The 19,582-nt window shown below is 52.4% G+C and overlaps 2 long non-coding RNA genes across 2 annotated transcripts; one reads left to right on the top strand and one right to left on the bottom strand.

Moving 5' to 3' along the window:
* Window positions 1-12,656: 12,656 nt before the first annotated feature.
* Window positions 12,657-15,233, bottom strand: LOC142048102 (uncharacterized). The gene is made up of 4 exons (XR_012657397.1): window positions 14,754-15,233; window positions 14,419-14,555; window positions 13,674-13,773; window positions 12,657-12,959 (listed from the first exon to the last, which is right to left on the bottom strand). It is a non-coding gene; the product is annotated as an uncharacterized LOC142048102 (long non-coding RNA).
* A 125-nt stretch (window positions 15,234-15,358) lies between these two features.
* Window positions 15,359-17,439, top strand: LOC142048103 (uncharacterized). The gene is made up of 2 exons (XR_012657398.1): window positions 15,359-15,527; window positions 16,026-17,439. It is a non-coding gene; the product is annotated as an uncharacterized LOC142048103 (long non-coding RNA).
* The last annotated feature ends 2,143 nt before the right edge of the window (window positions 17,440-19,582 follow it).

Below are 19,582 nucleotides of genomic sequence, written 5' to 3'. Positions count from 1 at the left end.
ATATACCGCACCAATTCAGAATTAAAAGCACCCTTGATTCACTTAAAGGGACACGTCAAAGCCTCCCTTAATTGTGATAAATCCCATCCTTTCATCTGAGAAGGTGACATTTCATGGCAAATAAGCCCAAGAAATTGAGTGGAACGAGGAAGAGCTTCCTGTTTTGTAAGTGATTTCCTATAATGAACAAAGCTCAGCATGAAAACAGTAGGCTGCATGTCTGGTGCTCAGTTTTTTTAGGTCTTTGTTGATCCCAGGCAGGCAGATGGAATTCATCACAAGAAGCTAATCAGGGACACTGAGACCTAGTTGCATTTACAGGGAGAAAATCTCAGTTTTGGGAGTCATTAGAAACCTGCCTCTCATAAGCACATCGCTTGCAAATTTACAGACCATTTCCCAGGCAAACCGTTCTGCTCAGGCCTGGCAGCAAAGACCAAGAGGAGAGAGATGGAGATTGTGCACAGGGGTCAATTAACCTGGGCCTGTCCCTCCTTCTCCCAGAGCGAAGAGAGGCGGCGTCATTCCAGCAGTCAGAGGGGCGCATGACTAGGGGAGAAGGCTACCAAAAGCCGTCAAGTAAACTTGGCCTTTAAACCAACTAGCACTGCAGGGGTCCCCCCGCCCCCGGGGCAGACGCTTCCCCCAAGCTCCTGTGTTTGGAGGTCAGATTGAAAATCCCCTTTCTTCCCTATGGAATGGGAGGAGGCCTGGAAGCCTGCAGGACCCCCACGGACACGCAGCCAAAGCACCAGGCAAAACCACCATGCCAGGGCTCCGAGCCAGGCAGCCTCTACTCAAAGGGACCAAGGCAACCCCTGATGGTTTAGCAACGGAAAAGAGCAGGACCCTACTCCAGAGCTACTCTCACCTTCTTGCCTCTTCCAAACCTCCTACTGCTCCAGCTTCCCCCTTATAAAGGGCAAGAGCCTCCCGCTCCTCAGGAGAGGCTGGTAGAGGACACCAGAACATGAGCGTCCTTGCTGGGTCCTGGAGTCCCAGACGGATGCTGGCCCTCCATCAGTGCCCTCCTCCTGCCAGCTTTGGCATCAGTCCGCTGGCGTGCACAGCTGGAGCCTGCACCGGGCACCAGCGATGCCCATGCCGCAGCACGCCGGCGCTGGCAACGCCCTCCCTGAGGCCGTGCATCCCAGGGAGAGCTGAGCCTTCGGGAGAGGCCTCGAAGGGAGAGGAGGAACGGCTTCCTAAAACAGAGTAGGTGCCATGAAAAGTACCTTTTTTTCTGCCTGCAGGTTGCGTTCCAGCAGCTGGTGATTTTCATATATTTGTATTTACTGTAACCTGATAGAGATTTCTGGGTAAGGTCTGATGTGCCCAAGGAGCCTCTGGCACGAGCAAGCTAAAAGCTGTCTGGAGGTGAGAAAGAAGAACTGGTGGGGTGCTTCCATCCCGGCCAGCTTTGCTGCAAAAACCTTGTATTTCATTAACGTTCCCCTCTGTACACGTGGATGCTTAAACTACCACTGAGAACCAAATGCAGAAGAGAAAACGATTTGCCAAAAAAGTCCATTTGCTTCAATGCTCAGACAACTGCTTCCAAACCTGCCTGGGCACAACCTTCTCCTGCCTCGGCCTGTGCTCCAACAGCCCTCTGGTGGGATGTGCTCCAGGAGTGCCACTGCCCTCCCGGCAGGGCAGGCAGCGCTGCCCACACCGCGCTCCAGCCGGGGGGCTGCCAGGGGCTGGGGGCTGCCAGGGGCTGGGGGCTGCCGGCCTGGGCTGCTTTCGGGGGGCAGGCTTTTCTGAGCTCTGGTAGGTGGAATTGCAAACAGGAAAGTGCTGAGCCAGCTGAGAACAAGCTGTTCGTCTGCCCCCAGGTCTCCCTCCCAGGAATATTTTAATTCTAGCTCAAACTGCCAAAAAAAGGAGCTCCTTAATCAGCGAAGCCGGGAGGAAGGGCAGCTCCCGTTCCCGCACGCCTTGGCAGGGCATCCCTGCGGCCACCCCTCTGCCTGGCCACCACCCTTCCTTCCCCGGCAGCCGCGATGCCCACGGCCATGCCCGTGCCAACAGTGCAACAACCCCTTCCCGTGCCCTCTCGACACCAGCACACACCGAGTCTGCCAGGTGCCGCTGCAACTCTTGGACTCCCCTTTTTTACCCAGAAAGAGGTTCTGCTCTGGTGGAGCACTGAACATCCCGTGAGAGCAACAAATTTCCTTGGTTTATGGTCTTCCAGGAAACTCATTCCTCATGGTTTATCAAACCCATTGCATCTCCAGATAGAAGAAAACAAGCTCCCCCAATTATGCTTTGCCATTTGTCTGACGTTTTCATTATCCCCGATGCAGTACCCATCAAATATTGTCTTGTACCGAGAGCCATTTCTGTCAAATTAAGTTAAAAGGAAGTAGTGGAAAACTAAAAGCTCCACATCTAATCCTGCCACCTGGAAAATCAGCAGAGAAATATAATTTTGTAGTCTTTCAAATTAAATCAGATTCTGGGCTCTCTGCTGATGAGTTAATCCAATGCTGAGTGGAATAGCTCCGCTCAACCATGACCAGGTTTAGGCACATTCAATTCACGGCAGAGCAGTTCCAGTTCAGAGACACTGCTTTTAATTGTATTCTCACCCTATTTCTTTTAATTTATAATTTACCTCAACCATTCCTCATTAAGCAGCTATCAGCAGGAGGTGGCCTTTAATTGCAGAGCTGCTCGTGCTGTCACGGAGCGTGGCGGCCAGGGACCCGCCGGCGCGGGGGTGCGTTTCGGGTGGCGTTGCCCTCCCCGGGCGCCCGCGGCACCCACCGCCTCAGCCGGGTCCGTGGCAGGGCTGCGAGCGGCATCAGTGCTGGTGCAGGGCTGGGTCTGCCCGGCTCCCGCCCACCCACCCGCGCAGGAGACCACCACGAGCAAAGCGGCTTGAGATGTCTCCCAGCAAAACGAGGCGAGACCACGCTGGGCTGCCCCCGGCACAAACATACCTGCAAGTGCTTCTGTTTAACCCCTGCAGAAACCTCAGCGTCTGCAGTCCGCTCGGCCCCCCGCCACGCGTCACCCAGCGGTGTCCCCCTCTGCGCTCCGGCCACGCGTGGAGCTGGTGCTGGTGGTCACCGAAGCTTTCTGACCATCTGCCCCCAGGTGGAGCCGGACTACGTGGGTTTACGGGGACTTTCAGGCTGAACTGGGATTGTGCCCTAGCGAGAACTGCTAAAAGAAAGCAGGCATGAATGAAACAGTCATTGCGCTAACCACCCTCCTCCCAATTACATTTCTAACCATCTTCCCCCCCCCCCCCAAAAAAAAATCAGAAAAAAATCCACATAAAAATAAAAATTATTATAAGAAAAATAAAAGTAAAATCTTTACCCAATACAGACTTACTGAGTAGGGCTAGTAGGAAAATTACAAAAGTTTGAGCACTTCAGGAGTTCTCTGTGACAGTGAAAATTAGGCCCTTCATCGTTCTTCATTCAGAAAACGAGTGTGGTCACAACCCCCACTTCAGCATTGCAGTGCCTTGGTACAAAATAACTCATCCATCACGTGAGAAGCCAGACTTGAGCCCTTGGTCTGCCTCGTGATTGGCTTTTTCTGTGATTCAGCGATTTACCTGCAGAAAAGGTTTATTATTTTACCTTTTTTAATTATTTTCGAAAATAGTTACCTCTTGTGGCACACGTCCATCAGGCCCGTGACCAGACTATTACAAAGACGTACGGCTGTAAGCTACAGGAGCTCAGTATTTACCAAGTACAGGGCTTACAACGGCTTGTGCCGTCCCCTCCGCGACAGGCAGAGCCCGGGGGCTCCGCACGAACGGCTGCTCCCCGAGATCAGGGCTGCTCCCCGACGCTGCACGGGCTTCGCAGTCACGTGCGAGCACACGGACGGCCCCAGTCCCCAGTATTCGTGTTGGGCTCCCTGCGCTGCCCGTCTCCGTGAGCAGTCGTTCTCGCCCCTCTTTGATGGTTGTATAAAACTGACCTGCAAAGGATTTAGTGTCTCTCTATTCTCCTGAAAATGTATGAAGTACAACAAGAAGTCTCTCGTGCTTTATCTTATTCTATGTGTTTCCCCAGTTGCTTTTCATATGAGAAGTCCACAATGTCATGTCTGATCTTCCCTGGGTTTCCTACGGGTCTTTTGGGAAATTTTAGACCAGTTGCAGTACAGGCAGCAAAAATAACTGAAAGCACAAAAGTGCTTGTCCTGGTTTCAGCTGGGATAGAGTTAATTTTCTTCACCGTAGCAAGTATAGAGCTGTGTTTTGGATTCGTACTAAAACCGGTGTTGATAATGCAGAGATGTTTCAGTTGTTGCTGAGCAGGGCTTACACCAGTCAAGGACTCTTCAGCTCCCCACGCTCTGCCGGCTGCACAAGGAGCCGGGAGGGGACACGGCCGGGACAGTGACCCCAGCTGACCCCAGGGCTGTCCCACACCACACGGCGTCATGCTCAGCACATGGAGCTGGGGGGAAGGAGGAAGGGGGGACGTTGGCAGGGATGGCGTTTCCCTTCCCCGGTCACTGTTAGGCGTGATGGAGCCCTGCTGCCCTGGGGATGGCTGAGCCCCGCCTGCCCTGGGGAGGAGAGGATGGATTCCTTGTTTTGCTTTGCTCGTGTGTGGCTTTTGCTTTACCTGTTGAACTGTCTTTATCTCAGCCCATGAGTTTTCTCACTTTCACCCTTCCGATCCTCTCCCCCATCCCAACGGGGGACGGTGAGCGAGCGGCTGCGTGGGGCTGAGTTGCCGGCTGGGGTTAAACCACGACAGCGCTGAATAGTCAGCCAGGGCTTCCCTTCCCTGCAGCATTAGCCTTTGAAGTGAGAGCTGCCTTAGCACCAGCAGCTGAAGGAGTCTGTCCCGCACGGCACTCGGCTCGCAGCCCTCTCGGTGCCAGTACCGCGTCGCTGCCGTGCTGCGGGCCAGGCGGCCTCTGCGCCTCCTGGGGTGACGAGGCAGCGAACCCTCACCGCCTCTTTTTTCAGGCCCTCTTTGCATATATATGTATAATAGATCAAAATGGGCAAATAGCCGCAACTTTATCCTCTTGATGCAGGCCAGACGCTCTCTCCAGCTAACGTTTGCAGTCTACTTAACTATAGACTGGAATCAGGTAATTATGGACTGGATTCATCCCTACTTTCTCTGTAGAGAAATAACAAAGCTGGCTGAAGAAAACGTACCCAGGGTTGTTGAGGTTTCTGTGAGAGCCTTTTCCACATTTAACGAGCTTAAGGATCATGAAGTGTTGTTTCTTCTATTTGTTAGTTTGCCAAAATTACTGGAACACCTGAACTAACCGAGATGGCGAAAAGCTACTCTGAAACCTGGCAAAAGGCAAAAATAACCTTCAAGATCAACCAGCCCTTCTCGGTGGGATGCTGCCAGACCCGCTCACGCTCTCCCCGCGCACTCTGCGTCGAACACGGTGCTCAGCTGCTGCGCCGGTGCCTGGGCTGAGCTGTAAGAGAGGTGGGAGCCGTGGGGGAGGCTCAGGAGGGGCTCATGGGAGCCACGCTCAGCTGCTGCAGCCTGACTGCCCTCGGCAGGGAGAGCCAGGGGAAGGGCCCGGGTGCAGGATGCATCCGAGCATCCCGGCGAGAAGCCCTTGCATGTCCTTGGTGACGGCTGAGCCCATGGAAGGTGCGCCTTTCCTCGCCACGGTGTCACTGGGCAGGGAGGTCTGAGCAAGTCAAATCTGGGAATCTGTGTGTGGGCCGGTGGGTTTCCCGCTCCCCACGGCTTCGGTGCAGGGCTGACCCAGCCCAGCTCGGTGGGGACCAGCGAGGTGCGTTCTGCTCTTCCTGGCCTGGGACGGCACCTTCTCCCGCAGCAGGACAGGCGCAGCCTGCCAGGGCTCTGCCTGGGACTGCTGACCTCTGCAGGCAGCAAGGCAAGACTGCCAAGACATTATTAATGACATTAGCTACTTCTACAGAAAGGCAGAAATGAAACAATTTCTTATTTAAAAAAAAAAGTCCAAATGGGTAAACATGAATGAGGTGTCTCATTCTGAGAAGCTTTTCTGGTATCAAAAGAAATGATCTTAACACAATATGGTGTTTTGGTTTGGTTTCTGTTTTGTTTTCCTCATTTACAACGTGTTTTAGCATCTCCGCAAAATATCCCTCGGGCTGCCAATGGCAACAGGACCCAGAGCGGTGATTTAATATAAGAGAATACGTTCTCTTACACCATTTATCCAAACTCTCCCCTTCACACCAAGATGTCAATAAACCACTTTAAACCCAGTCCAAAGCTGGATCTGCATCCTGCACCTCCTCGGGCGGGGGCAGAGGAGCGTCCCTGTGCCGCACACCTGCAGACCGATGCTGTCATCTAGCGGCACCTCCCTGCTCCCTACAAACGCCCCCGGCACGTTGCGGAGTCCCTGCTGCCAGCCACCCGGCCCTGCTGGGACGAGGGGGACATCTCCCCTGGGAAGCAGCACCCCGGGACGGCGCACAAGCCTCATGGTTACCCAAAGAGGTTTGGCTTACGAGGACAGTGGCATTCATCAGGTGAAGCTGCACGTGTCAGCCAGGACGTACAAATACCCCTCAAGAGGACACACGCTGCTATTCTAGAGAATTAACAAGGCATCATCGTAACAAACCTAAAGCAAAGGCTGAAAAGAAAGCAGGCAGTAATTTCTGCCAAATATCGCAGCTGTAAGTGCACAATGGGAAAGGAGCTGCTGGGGGAGCAGCCTGACTCCAATGAATTGTGACAGGAGGGAAAGGAGAGTCTGAAAGCTGCTCCTTTGACCTGAGTCTAGCTTCTTCCAACGCGCAGGGAAAACAGTTTGCACTGCTGCTCCTCCTGCAATCACCATGGATGCGTGAGAAGACGACAAAGAATTTGTCACTCCTCTCTGGGCAGGCGGTGACAGATCACCTCTGGAGCTGCGGAATTTCCCCAGACCCGATCGGAAATCAATCTCCTGGAAACGTTTCGCTAGCCATACGGAGGGCTATCTGGGATCTGCCAGGCCTCCGGTGTATGGCTTTACCTGCAGTCGTCTGGGCTGCAGCATTTTAATCTGTTTCCTTTAAAGAGGCTCAAGGGTACCATAAGAGGCAGTTTCCAGGATTCAAAGGAGACGGCAAAATTTGATCTCTTTCCATGGCCTCGTATGTAATTACTGGAAAGAGGGAGGGAGGCAATACAGATGCAAAGAGGTTAAAAGAAGTTCTTCAAAGTCAGCAGACAGAAACCTACCTCTGCTTGGATTTGGCGGAGGCGTGCGGGAACTGCTAAGCAGGGAGGCAGGACCAGGGCCAGTAACAACCATCCTGCAAACTCCAGTTGTCGGGGGCACGTTCCCTGGGATTGGTGCATGGACCTGGACAGGAGGAACAATTACTGCCCTTGCGCTATGACGAGGACAGCCGGAGGTTTAACTCCATCCATGGCCCGCGTTTAGTCTCCTCCATCCCTTTCCCATCCCCGCTGGCAGAGGGCTGGTCCAGCCTGGGTACCAGGGCGCACGGGTGGACGAAGCAGTGTGCAGTGCTCCAGCAAGCCATGCCGCAGTGCAGCTCTGGGACTGAAACTCTCTTCAGAAGAGTGATGATGCCCAGAGGGTCCCCTGGAGAAGACCACAAAGGGGTTGTCAAGAAGTGAAGTAGAGAGGACCTAGTCCTGCAGCATCCTTTTAGCGTAATTACCCTGGCATTAAGCTAATACTCAAAACACTTTAGTTTCTCCCTGAAGGCATGTCATCAGCAGTGAAACACGCCTGCCCATAGTGGCCAAAGGAAGATGAGCCATGCGGGTGCTTCTGCGGCACGCTCTTCTGAAGGATGGCCACCCAGCCAAGGTGGGCTGCTTTCCCTGGAGCAGCCGGGCTGCCTTGCGAGGTGTTTCCTTGCACTGCGTAACTGTAAAAGCTATGCAACTTGTGACACTTGTAACACCCCAAAGCAGTTTGTTTCTCTCCTTTTTTAATTGCACTTTGCCCCAGGGCATGACCTTCAGCACCACTGGTGGCTGAAAAACCATTTCAGGCTCTTGGCTATATCGAGCTCATCTGTCTTTAACTCCGCAGCTCTGTATTTAACAGCCTAAGTGACCCCTCAGCACTGCCACTTTGAGAGAATTTCTTAGGTGTCATCTAGTTTTAGTGCTATTCTATTTCATTTGCTACCTTAGCTTAATCATTTTTTAACACTCTCTCAGTTTGCATTCCTCTCTTTTCATCTTCATCTGTTCCTGATATTTTATTTTTCCAATAAACTAAGTAATTTAATGGCCCTAATCCCAAGCCTCCTATTTAGAGCATGGATGTGGAGGCTGCAGAAAGAATCCCAATTTAAATCTGTCATTCAAAAGTAATTTAATCTATCATCATCTTTGTATCTAAAACTGCTCCATGGGAAGGAAAGCATGACTGGGATTCACTTTACCTTTAAAACATCCAGCAGTACAGCTTTCTAAGGATTGCTTTTCTTATGCACGGGTTACTAGAAAATAATAAAGTTACATAGACTCTGGACAACTCAAAGTCATGACTATTTAGGTCCAGAGGTGACTGCACAGGCTTTTAAGAGCCCAAGGACATAACCACCACGTGTAGACAGTCAAGGAACTTTAGAGGGAAGGCTCTGAAGGGGGGACGCCTCCAGCCCTTCCCTCAGCTCCAGCTCCTTGAACGGGCTCACCTTGAATGACCAGCCCCAGGACATGTGCAGCGTCTGGAGATCCACCTGGGAGAGCAGCAGAAATGCATCTCTCGCTGACAGCTGCAACATTTATTTCATTACCCTCCCTGCTCGGGGTCCGTATGAGATGCAGAACAGGCAGAAAACGTTCAACAAGACTCACTGCACCAGGCACGAGCCCATCATCAATCCACGTGAGGCAGGGCAGCTCATTACCGCGCAAGCACGCGGTACGCCTCTCAATCCCCGCTCCCAAGTCCCCAGGGGTTACAGACACACGGGTGGCTGGAGCACCTTGGCTCAACAGGCTGCCGCAGGCTTCCAGCGCTGCCCAGGCTCCTCTGCCGCACTCGTTCCTGGCACTTTGCTCTGATTTACATTTCCCCGGTTTCAGTAGGATCCCAGGAGATCCATGTAACGTAAGCAGGCTGCAATATCTCCACCCCCAGCATTAAGAGCGAGGATCCTAAATGCAGCCAGGCTGTGTTAGAGCAGCTGCATCCTGCTGCGAGTCTGATGCTCGGAGTGCAGAGGGATGGGCAGAGAGGAGCATTAAATCCTGGGCAGAGCAGGAAAGCGCAGCCCTTTGGAAACGAGCTGGGCTGTCGGAGCTCCCCACATCCACCCCGAATGCTGCCTCCTGCCGGAACCGGGGGTATCTCTGGGTTACGTGGGTTTGAGCCAGGAGCAAACCCTCAGCTCTCTGCCTCACAACCTGCATGAACAATTCCTCCCGCCTTCTTCTACGGGCGAGATCAGAGGTTGGGAGGGCGGCTCAGCGTGAGAACCACCCATTACCCTGGAGCATTGAGCACTAAACGGTTGTACTCCACCCGTGAGATGAGTTGTGTAACGGAGAAGTCATTCTTCATGAATAATTAAGGACCTTTCATAAAAATTTTACCAGCAGCTGGATACTAAACGGGCGGGTGAGGGGTCCTTGCCACCTCCAAAGCTGGCAGCAGAGCGGTATATGGCACAAACACAAAGAAAATGCCACAGGATCACAAGTCCCAGTGTCCCAGAGCCTCAGTACTGTCAACTTCTGTCAAGCATTTCCGCTCACCCGCAGAAGAGAAAACACCTCATTGTACCTCAGGGTAAATTTGCAAAACTGGACCGAGTAATTGCTCTTCCAGAAATTCCCTTCTAGAATTGTTTGTTGTTTATTTTCATGTCATCAGTCACTGCTTGCTACGCGAGAGAAGCTTTGAACCAGATCTATTAAAGCCCAGAGAAGTCACGGCATGATCTTCACCCAAGCTGAGCATTCAAAAGCCGCGACAGTCAATATATTGTCAGCTGCAGCGAACAGCCTGACAGTCGGGCGCAGCAGCCATTTAGCAGACGACCACATTTTACTCTGGCCCTTATTTCGTCCTGCAGCAATTAGCCGAGGAAAAAAGGGCCCCATCACACCGCCATTTCAGCCTTACGTATTCCAGTGCGTTTAGGGAGAGAGATGCTGGAGGTACCTTCTGGACCCTGACTAACAACACTATTAATGTCTGCTAGCGCACATCAGGGGTTTCACAGCTACCATATGAGGTAACAGCTACTCATCCCTGCTGGGTTTTAGCCATCTCCAGAGATGGCTTTCAACAAATCTGAGGCAATCCCAAAAACGCGCACGCGCCGGGAGGGGGAGGACTTGCAAAAGGGTTTCGTACAAGGGATGAAACCATCCTGACAGCATGAGCGCGCGGCGTTGTGCTAAGCGCACCGCAGAACAAGCAGTTGCTTCTGGTCCCTATTTGAGCCTGCATCCCAAAAGACGGGTAACAGAAAACGGGAATTTCCCACCTCCGGGTGTTGAACTGCCTCTGAGATTGTCCCCATGAACAGGGACCCCTCCCTGCGCTGCCTCCTCCTGCTCCGGAGTAGCGAACTCCCCCTCTGGGGTCCCTCCAGCTCCCGTCGCCCCAGCACACCTCGCCGAGGGCGCGGAGCATCACCGGCAGCGGGGGCTGCGAGGGGGCAGCTGCGCCCAGAGCCGCGCACCCGCACCGGATGTTACCTCCTTCCCCTTTGCTCCACCTCAAAATAAAAACATAAATCTCATGTCCACGTTCTAGTTTCTGCAATAATACCTTCCCCAAAAATATCTTCTGCATCGTCCCAACCTCAAACACAGCGCTAATAAAAGCGGCCTTTATGGATATTAGACAAGGAAATTGTCCCTGGACAGAACAGTTACCTTCAAATATCTGTCCTGAACTGGCTGGGAGTGGAAATCAGTTTCTTCCTCCCCAGGTACGAACCCATAACGAGGGTTTATTTCTGAGGTGACGGTGGGAATGAGGGAATCCCTCTCCTTCCTGACGTGAGGTAAGGAGCAAAAAACCAGCAGCACCAAAAAAGAAATAAAGCGGTACAAGTTAATACTGAAGCATCTGGAAAAGCAAATGATTTGCAGGAGGAAGGGGCGGGAGGTCAGCAGCATAGAAAAGCTTTAAATAATAAGAGGACAGATGACGGGTTTGCCCAGCAGCGTCAGGGGAAGGGCAGAAGGCGGGTGACGGCTGGCGTGGGCGCGCTGCCAGCCCGGCCGAAAGCTGGGCAGCGATGCACGGGGCGGCCGAGAGGCACGTCTGGGGCCTCTGAACCGCGCGGTGCGGCACAAGCCTCCCCGCTCTCCACCGGCAGGGTTTCTGTCCCGTGCTGTGGATCTCCTTCCTGCTGAGGAACAGGACTTGACAGAGCACAACGGACGGGCGCTCTGCCATTCAAAGGGACCCACGCTTCGCGACGCTGCCGCTTGACATGAACTGACTGAGCAACTAGCTGCAGCCATGAGAAACAAAGCTAAGAATAACAATTTTTAAAAAAACAAATCCCCCGTGCCGAAACGGTCCGGTTTTAACACAAGACTTTGAGTACAGGCTACGAACCCCTCCAGGGGCAGCGGTGCCGAGCCTCCCCAGGGCAGGAGGAGTCCTGCCAGCAGGGAACAACCCAGGAGCGGGTGGCAGCTCCCCGGGACAGCCCCCACCCCCGCGGGGCCTCGGCCCTCCAGAAGGCTTTGATTTCCAGCAGCACGCCTGCACTGGTAGCCGTGCCCTGGTCTCTGTGTCTGAACGACCCCAGCCCCCCCAGACCAAGCCGTTCCTTTCTCTTCCATACTATTTTCTCTCACTCTCTCCCATGAGGTGAGTGATTATCAGCAACAAATACCTGCTCAGCAGAGGAGGGAAGACAAACATGCTTTTAGACCCGGAATACGCAGCTACCTGTTGCAAATGTTTGAGAAAGCCAGGACAGTTACTGTCAGTCTCTCGGGTATTCTCCATTGCTCTAACCCCCACCAAAACTAAGTCCAATACCTAAATCACCCGTGGGAGCGCTGAGACGCCATCTGCCCTTCTAGTCCTGCCGGGTGGCAGAGAGACACTGAGGACAGACAGACCCCGAGCTACGCCATGGCCCTGTACCAGGCTGCGGCTGCTGCCGCTTCCCAGCGAGAGGCCGGGCTGCTGGCTGGAGAACCGGTACCAAACCACACCCACGTGCTGCATTCTGTGGGGACGGCTTTTTTCTGTCTCTTTTGTTTCCGTAAAATGGTCACTATAATAAACCGACTCCAGTAAAACGTATAAAATTGCCATAAAATGAAGCAGATGAGAAGAAATTGTATCATCTGGGAAATGAAACTGTCACCCAGGGTCTGTTTCCCAGCAAAGCCGCAGCGTATTTGTAAAACTGCCCTATGCAAATAGAATAATTTGAGAAACAGTGTAGATTAGGATAAAGGCGTGCATTTATGGGAAGCAGTTGAGGCAAAACACCTCGGCACTCTCCTGGGATTTGCGCTCTGTGTTTGCTGATCAGCTTTGTTTTCTGCTGAACCCCCTGGTAGTTCTGTAGTAGGAAGAAGAGGAATTTGTTGATGCTACAGAAAATGAAGTCCTGCCCAGCAGTCAATAGGAAATAATGGATATCAATTACACAGCTGGAACTGCTGACTTGAACAGATTTTATAACTCTTTACTCTAGGGGTCGTCTTAATAAATCCATTGAGAGAAGCGTCATCTTTTATAGCAATATGTTTCAATGTTTTATTTTCTATGAAGGAGCAACTGGCAGTTTTACAAAGTGCTCCTCGGAGTCTACCATAGCCTCATGAAGGTATCAAAACTGATGGGAGATGGACATGAGCTATTTGCTCGCTAATGCAGGGACCAGTTTGCCATAAGGTTTGCAAATTGCCGCTGGAAACCAGAGAGGTTCCTTCCCTTCTGCTTCAATCCCATTTACGGCACAGGGGCAGGCTCCCAACCAGTGATTAAGAGCCTCACGGCAAGGTGCTAAAAGATCAGGTCACCTAAAAGCAAGTCACCTGTTGTGGAGTACCCTGGATTTTGTTGCAGTCTGAAAACAGCCTCACCCCACAGGCGCGCGAGCAGCTACCCGGCCCTGCGAGGGGCCGCGCTTGCGCAGGGCGACAGCAGACACATCCGCTCAAACCAGGCTGAAAAATTATACTGAACAGGGGAAAAAAAAATGCCCCAACCTTCGCCTGTTACTTGCAGTCTTTTATCTGCATTTTTATTTAATCCAGCCACCACCCTCAAGTGCTGAAAGCAGAAATGCAGCCTTCTTACATGGCATCTTCCCTATGGTAAATCTAATTAAACAGCCATTAAAATGTGTGTTAGCTCAATTATATCAAGGTGACCTGGAGCTCCTGCTAAATGTTAATAACAGCATTCCCCACTAACTGGCATTCAACAGCAAACAGGCAGTGCTATTTCTACTGATGTAGCCTTGAGATGAACATCGTTATTAAAGTGCTTTGTGTACTACAGATTCCCAAATAAATGTGTATCTAATTTTCTGGCAGCTTAAGTGTTTCGTGTGCCCCTCCTGCGCTCCCGGCCAAGGCTGGCATCCTGGCTGAGCTCCCGCAGCACATCCAGCAGGACACCAGCGGCAGCAGGGGAGGCATGCATGGGCAAGAAAGGCACAAGCAGCATCTCTAAAGCCCTGCCAGAGAAAAAGCGGTACAATTAAGAAAGGAGGGAGGTCAGACCCTTACCTGCAAACACCAAGAGCCAGTTCCCAGCCTTGCAGCAGCCGATGGGAACCTCTCATTGCAGCGGCCGTGGGGCAGTCTCATGGAGCAGGTCAGTCCCAGCCTGTAGATGATGAGGCCGATTGTTTCCCAGCCAAAGGGAACACCCATGAATATCTTTAAATCCCTAAACCTCAATGCAGGTAAAAATCTGTAATAATTTCCCTGATTTACACTGGGCTGACCTCCAATCTCAGAATCATATTTAGTTCATGTTTGCAAGGCTCTGTAGACCAATTTCCACATCGCTATCCAGAACTAGACCTGCTAATGCACAACAAAGAAATACCTTTTTTTATAAGCAGGCAATTTATCTTGTGAAGGTTAATGATAGCAAAATGCTAATGATGAGGCTGATAACTGAGAACAGTGTCTCTCCATTACTGCAGGTTTTTATCATGCACCGTAAGAAGTATCATTACGCTAAAGAAAACCTTCACCGTGTACTAAATCAAAGTCAGACAGATCTGCAACTAAAAAATTACCTTCTTTGGTTGTTACCTTATGCTTCACTTTACAAGTTTATTCCTTTAACTGCAGCTGCAGTTAAAAATAGGAAATATCCCACCAAGCTGCAAAATAGCTGAACAGGTGGGAAATGTCTCACTTCCCCCTTGCACATGTCAGCAGACAGAATTTGGACACTTGGGCTACGTGACTGCAAAAACCTCCCCCCCATCAATAATTAGCAACGACAACTTTAATTTACCATCATTTCCAACCATTCAGTGGCATCAGACTGGAATAGAGAGTGGCCACTGGGGCTCAGAGGGGATAGTCACTGCCTCCAAAACCTCAAGAGCCTGGAGGGTCATTCCCACACCTGATTCCAACTCACACGTGCACCTGCGGAAAAGCGGGTGTAAAGCCCTACCTGGGCAGCTCTCCTGCCCACGGGGTACCTTGCCCAGCTCAGGCCAGGTCTCGTAACCACCCTGCCGACGCTGGGCTTTGCACGAGCGGGAGGAACGCAAAGCGCTGCAGGACAGACCCTGCGCCTCCCACCTCCGGCCCTTCAGAGCTGCAGTTGCTGAGGACTCTCACCCGCCGCTCCAGTGTCCGGGCTGACGGCGTCCTCCGGCAGGGAAGCAGAGGCGGCCCCAGGTTACGGGGCTCTGAGGATGCTGGCGGTGCAGGCAATTGCCTTTTACTCTTATGGCTTCTTGAACGAACAGAGAATGTTTTGCAAAATTATGCAAACAATCGTCCCTGCTAACAATGGCAGAGACAAACAAATAAGGTAGATCAATCCTGAAGGAAGGAACGTAGCACTAATGAACTGGGCTGAATTTCGGTGTCACGGCCTGTTAACAGTCCTGTTAGAGAAGGGAGGCAAAACGCAGCTTCAGCTCGTGTGCTGTGGGGGCTGCTGCTGCCCTCCCGGGGCAGGGACCGGCTTCCCAGACTCCTGACCTCCCTTCGGGGCGTGGGAGCCACCATGGCCATTTTCTGGACTTGAAGGAGGATGCTGATGGGGGTCTCAGCTCCGTGCGTATTTCCCTTTCCTGTACAAAAATGGAGAGTCAGAAAGAGCGTTTGTGAGCTGACCACAGACACACACGCAGGTGACCCAGCAGAAAGCGGCTGCTCCAGCCAAATTACCCTGCGCCCTGTGGCAGGACCAGCTGCTGGACTGGGGAACTGAGGCAGTGGTGCCTGCCGCCATCGCTGGGAGCCCCGCCTGGCGAGCGGCACGCAGCCGTTCTTGCAAGGAAATCCGTGCGCGGGCGTGTTTCACCAGACTGCCACCGACGTGCTGTATGCAGGGGCGCCGGAGGGGACGGAGACACCGGGACGACGAACCCCCCGCATGCAACGGTAAAGGAGGGAGCTAAGGTCAAAAACGAAAGAGGAGAAATGGAGGCAGGCTGTAACACAGAGAGCCGCTGTTCCCTGGGCTTTAGCAACCCTTCTAAAGGCAAACATGCCTTTTCCAGTGCCCTTTGCGCTTTTCCTTTTTCATACATCCCAGGCTGTTTGCTACGAGCACTTTTAGAATGGTCAAATATGAAACTCTGTGCTCAGCACAGGATTTGATAAATGTGCTTGACCAAATGATAGCGTGCACCAATTTAACAATAATTCAGGGATAAGCATTGCATAGTCATTTTGATCCTCGGCGCCGCTTGGCAAATGCCCTTCCCAATGTCATTGTGTCTCCGGAGGATTAAACATGCAATCCAGCATTAACCAGGTCAGAGTTGAGGCTTCTGGCAGATGAGAGCAATTCGTCAGCTCAGTTTTAACAGGAGCACTGTGTGCCTGTTGCATTACAATTTCATCCGGGCAATCCTTGAAATCCGTGTTTATTTTCAGATCTTTGCTGTCCTCTATTATTTTGAATTTGAATTTCTGTTTAAAGAATGCCTTTGTATTACTCCTTTAGCTATTGAGATACATCTCCGCTGCATATGGAAGGCACAATAAAACTAATTAAATAACAACCAAGAGCCGTAGCACGCCCATCTATTACTATTACAGAAATACATTAAACTGTGAGGAACTGCTCTTTAAGAATCATCGCACGGGATGCACGACCAGCTAATTTCTCCCATGATGGACTGTCACCTCGTACACAGGGGAGCCGGGAGAGAGCAGGCTCACAAACACGGCCGCCCCACTTCGCAGGCGGGGAGAGAACACGGACCTGTAAGCCCAGGTTTTGAGCAAGGATGCACCAAGGGAAGGGGACGATGGATGAAATCCAGAACGCCTGGCCGCTCAGCTGCGGCACGGGGCACATGCAGCCCCTGGGCCACCGCCTGCACCCCCAGGGCGAGAGCCTGGGGGAAGCCGGGTACAGCGCTGTTGTACCCCCTGTCTTGGTTTGGAGCAGAGGGTGACGCAGGCCGCTCCACCTACTCCCAAACAGCCTTGTCACTGCCAGCCACGAACACTTAGAGGAACAAAAACAAAAGAAAGAAGGGTTAGAAGTGGAGGATTGCTGTTGGAAGGGATGTATGTGATATAAATGAGCGATTTTATGCAGAAATCTACTGAATTTCACAGGGGGTAATGAATTAAATGAAGTGGAAAACATGGCATGAACTGGAGATTTGCCACAGTGACTAATGTAATTAACCTCTATTGAAATAATTAAGCCTCCTGATCTGTCCTGCATAAGCAGAGCAACCAAAAGGGCAGGTGTGAGTCGGCCCCGCGCTGCAGCCGGGGCACGGGACCACGCTGCGGGTGCTGCCCCTCGGTGACAGCCTTTGGCTCCGTTCCCGGCGGCTCTCCCCCCACTCCGCGGCGCTGCTGCTTGATGGGCACCAAGGATTCAGCTGGAGACAAGGGCAGCTCCTGCCAGGGACCCCAGCGCTGAGCGCGGGCACCATCAGCATTGCCAGAGCACTCCCAGATCCGCACCCTGGGTCGGTTTCTCAGGCTTTGCGAGACATCGGCGCTCGGGGGGAGGAGCAGGGGCACCCTGGGCTGCAGAGCTGAGGGGCTGTCTCCCAGAGCTTGGATCGACAGCCTCCAAATCCACTCTTCCTCATCCTCGCACGCCCTGTCTCAGCAGGATCCTGCTTTACAGCTCTGCCCGCGGCACAGAGGGAATAAACCACACTGGTTTAGGAAAAAAAGATCTTGGTCACAAATATCCCACAAAATGCTGTGGCCCGTTCCTCTCGGACCTGCCCTGTCTCCTCATAAACTGTCACATTTTCCTTCCTTCAGCAAAGGATTGCTTTATGCCAGTCAGTAAAGCAGGGTTTTGTTGTCTCTAGTTATTGATTTACTTTTATGGGCTGCAGCGCCTTTCCACGTTTTATTACCAAGTAGCCCACACTAGCAGAACGGCTTCTCTTTCAGGTTACACGTAAAGATTTGACTTTGCCAAAGAGGCACCAAGGAGAGGCAAAACCGAGCCGTGCGGCTGCGCCTGCCCGGTGCGTCACCCCGCCGTCCCCGCGGCACGCGGGCAGACCTCGCTGCCGTCCCAGCACGGCGCTGGGGCTTTTTAAAGTATCGGTAATCCCTCTTTAGAGCTAAGAGGTAGGCAGGTCATTAAGTAAAGAGTCACCGCGTTGCTGCTCGGAAGGAATTTAACTGTGCCTGAGACACGAGCCTGTCCGTGCGCATCGGCGTCTCCCGTTTCAGCCGGGCACGGTCACTGCCCTGCAAACGCCGCCGCTCCCGGCGGCCACCCAGGATGGGCTCCGGCACCCGCAGCTGCTCCTCGATGCAGGAGCCGCTTCATTTTATTAATGCTTCTAGGTTTGCTGACACTGCAGTAACATCAATTGTTTTACATTTTGCAAACAAAAGGGGTTTGCTGGGTTTTCTATTAGTTCTCTTAATCATCCAAAAGGGCATTTGTTCTTTATTTCACTGTCTGGACAAAAGGTTTTACTCTCCCACTCCTGCGAGTGCACATGTTAGTGGGATCCACCAAATCTGGCTGTCTGCTGAGTTTCTGTTTCCCTGCTAAAGATGGGCAGTGATGGAGGAGCACCTCAAAAAAGCTGATCCCTTTCCCCACCTTTCGCTGCTCGAGGCATATGAGGGAAAAAAAGCACAAGATTTAGATTGATTTTTTTCCTGTCCTAAAAATACGCTCTGAAGCGCTTTCATTGTCAAAGCGTTGCGCTCTGTGATAAGGCACATTTTTCCTCTATAGCAATTATTTTGATCACCGCTATTAGATTGACTGTGAAAAGCCAATAGCATCCCATAGGGTACTAGCAGTACTGAAACACCAGATTCCTTCGCTGCTCCGAGTCCCCACACACACACCCATTTGTGCTAAAGTTAAAAAATAAAAAAACACAACACAAAAATAAAAAAGCCTCAGGTGCTTTGCTGGCTTTGAAGCCTGACATAAGAACTTCTCTGCCTCCCAGAAGGCGTCGGGGACGGGCGCCTCACCCCAGCGCGAGGCGATGGCTCCGCTTCCCGCCTGCGGGACCGAGCTGGGAGGAGCAGCAGCTCCCGAGCACCCGGGCGCTCCCGAGGTGAGGGGCAGAGCAGGCTCGGGCCGCGCACGCTGTGTCAGCAGGCCTCGCGCCGAGGCCGGGCGAGCACATCCCTGCCAGGGCCAGCGGGCTGTTGCTGAATTCATGTAAAATGCAGGCGTAAGCCCTACTTCGCTGCATCCTTACCCACTGCACCGAGCAACGCGGCTCCTCTCCAAATCTGATTATAGCTCTATCGCTACTGAAGAGAGTTGGGGAACACGTCATTAGTCTCACATCAAGTACAACATGTATTTTTCTCAGTCATATTTACTTTAACTTTACAAAGGAATAAATTAAGTTTACGGTGATATTCAACAGCTGTGTGAGAAGGTTAGAACTCAATTGAGCAAAGGAAAGAAGGAAAAACCGCAAATGGGAAAAACTGAGCTCTGTCAGATACCAGTACTGTCTGATCCTCCCTTCCTTGCTCCGCTTTGGATGATTTCCCCAGTTCTGCTGCCGACCACAAGAGTTGTTGGGAAGCAGCTGTGGAGGAGCACCTCGAGAAGCGCCCTGCTGCCGACGGAGCCACGCGAAGGCACTCGGGGTGCCGCCCTGCTAGTCCTGGCAATGGTTTTCCCCAGAAACACACCTCGACATCCGAGTTGGCCTGCAGGAACACGAGGATGCACCGCGGCCCTCGGCACGCACGACACAGGGACCCGGGGGGACGGGGCAGCGTCCTGCCCCCACGAGCGGCCAGAAACCAACCTCCGCCCACCCCGCGCTGCAGCGGGCTGGTGCCTCAGGTGGGGCTTCCCTGGACGTCGGTACCCTCTGCACACATCTGCTTTCCACTGCTTACTAGCCCCCAAGTGCAATTTGTAAGAGAAAACCTCTCCCTATGGAGGAAATGCTCATTCTCAAGACACAGCCATCCATTGCGTAGTTTGGCACACAGGCTTTCCCCCC

Source organism: Phalacrocorax aristotelis, chromosome 24, assembly GCF_949628215.1.
Source record: "Phalacrocorax aristotelis chromosome 24, bGulAri2.1, whole genome shotgun sequence".
Lineage (NCBI taxonomy): Eukaryota > Metazoa > Chordata > Aves > Suliformes > Phalacrocoracidae > Phalacrocorax > Phalacrocorax aristotelis.
The sequence above is the reverse complement of the archived record's forward strand: the minus strand, read 5'-3'. Positions and strand labels throughout refer to the sequence as shown.